The sequence below is a fragment of the Ixodes scapularis genome, unplaced genomic scaffold (genome assembly GCF_016920785.2).
Source record: "Ixodes scapularis isolate PalLabHiFi unplaced genomic scaffold, ASM1692078v2 PGA_scaffold8__174_contigs__length_109621045, whole genome shotgun sequence".
NCBI lineage: Eukaryota > Metazoa > Arthropoda > Arachnida > Ixodida > Ixodidae > Ixodes > Ixodes scapularis.
Genome location: NW_024609883.1, coordinates 77,955,652 through 77,957,881, shown reverse-complemented (window position 1 = coordinate 77,957,881; position 2,230 = coordinate 77,955,652).

The following is a 2,230-nucleotide window of genomic DNA, read 5'->3' as shown; positions in this document are numbered from 1 at the left end:
TTAGGGCAGCCGTTAATTCCCACAACTACAGTAGCAACCTTTGCAAAGGAGATTGAAGAAAATAGTCTTCTATTTTTAAAATTACACTAGGTCTGTTCGATTCGGTCTGAAAGTTCTGAACTAGTTCTGTCCGAGTTCAGACGAGTGCAGCAGCGGCGCAGAACCAGTGCAGCCACCGCGCTAGGACTGGCGCTGTAATCGGCTTTCCGAGCGGAAGCGCAGAGTGTCGTCTGCATCTGTTGGCTCTTGTTTCTCCACGCCACGTTGTATGCAACAATTAGTCACGGTTTGATTAGACCATTCGTGTTTCCTTAGTTTTAAAGTATAATAATGGAAACTTTTCTGTGAATATTTTTTATTCGAGTGTACTAAAAACGGTTTCTGCGCGAAATGTGTTTCTGTCCGCATTTTTAACGGCCGTTCGGTTCCTGTCGTTTCCATAAGCGTTAGTGTCCTTTATATTCATTCAAAGTCTCTCTAGTTTTGCATTTCGACGCTAGCTTCACAGCATCAGGATGATTTCGCGTCGGGAGTCACTGGCGGCAGCGCGCAGTCACCTCGAAAACGAAGGCCTGACGATAGCGTTTTGGCCAAGACAGTTATCGACCGCAATTTTGGTGTCAAGCTGAAGCGTTTATTCCGATTCTCAAGAAAGGCCTGCGTGGAACTACCAAGCCAATGCAGATTCTCGGCGTTTTTCCCAGCCCGTTAGTAGGCGTCCACAGATACCAGGGGACTTAGCATGCAGATGCAGTATTATGCTCGGCTACGGGGCATGCGAGGGCCAATGTACTAAATCCCAGACCTCTGCAATGCATCGGAGTCGTCAGTATGCATCCAAGAGCAACTGAAGTCGGGGAATATCAAGAGTGCAGTACCTTTTCCGTGTCTGTAAGGAAGAATATCAACACTGTGGATCCCCACATAGCATTAAAAAGAAACAATTTACGTGATCCAATATTTCGACACTTAGCACAGGGAGCCAAACCTACGCAAGCAGGTGCCTAAAATGCTTTCAGAATATCATAATCAAGCGAATTCCTACCCTCGGTTATGATCTCGATTCCTCGTCCACCGCGGGTACGTTATTATCATAAATGAGAGGAAATGCAACCTCCGTATAAGTGTTATTATTAAGCATTGCAGGCATTTGAGTAAGAGCTGCGAAAAATGGCACCGCGAGCAGAGACGGACGAAGAGTTTCGTCTGCTATCGCCGTCTGCTCATCGTCTGCTTCTGCACGGATGCTGAACTGACTCCGGAGCCGGTGCAAGATTTTGAGGAACTGGGTCTGAACTTGTTCAGAACTGGGATGAATCAAACGCGCCAGTGCAGCGGCCGTGCAACTTCCGGTTGAATCGAATACCAGTTCCTGCACTGCTGAACTAGTTCAGGCCAATCGAACAGACCTACTGTTTGAAAGCTTTTTGCTCAGTGGCATTGCATGCGAGTACGCTTTTAAATCTAAACATCTTTGACAGAGGTTCTGGGGTATTTTTTTCACTTGAAGTGCTTGTGGTAAAAACACTGAAAAAAAAAAATACGTTGAATACTGTTTTAAGGTTATTCCTCATATTTGCCGAAGAGAAAGAGCAAACGAATTGAAGCCAGCATGGGGCAGTGCGACATTGTAAAGTATGGGAATCATACCATTCTTGTAATCTTTGTTTTTGGCATTTTAGTGGCAGGTCCATAACCAGGATGGTTTTTTTTTTTTTTGGGGGGGGGGGGGGGGGGGGGGTCGAAGCCTTGTGCCAAAATGAAATATTCAGGATGGTGCCATGTGTAATAATGAAGAACATGAGCGTTCCCCTTGACACCTGCAAAGCCAGGCTGAAAAAAACAAAACAAAAAACAACCAAAACACCTCTCCTCCCTTTTTTTTTTTTTTAGGGGGGGGGGGGGGGGAGGCAGGCTTTAGACCCTTTCCTAGCTATGGGCCTGTTCAGTGGTCACAAAAATTATATTTAATGGAATTCGTGTCTTGAACTTTTTGAATACTATGGGCCTTGGACGGTTTACACAACTATGAAAATCCATAAACGAGTAGAACAGACTTCACCATCTAATTTTCGATTGACGGCGTTCACGAAAAAACAAGATGTTGGGCGAGAAATACCGTTTTCTAGACAATTGGGCCCTCATACATCGTGTCAGTTGAAATCCCAGCAAGCAAAAACGCCTTGTCAGTGTCGTGATGCAATAGATTCACACTTAAAAGGACGTATAG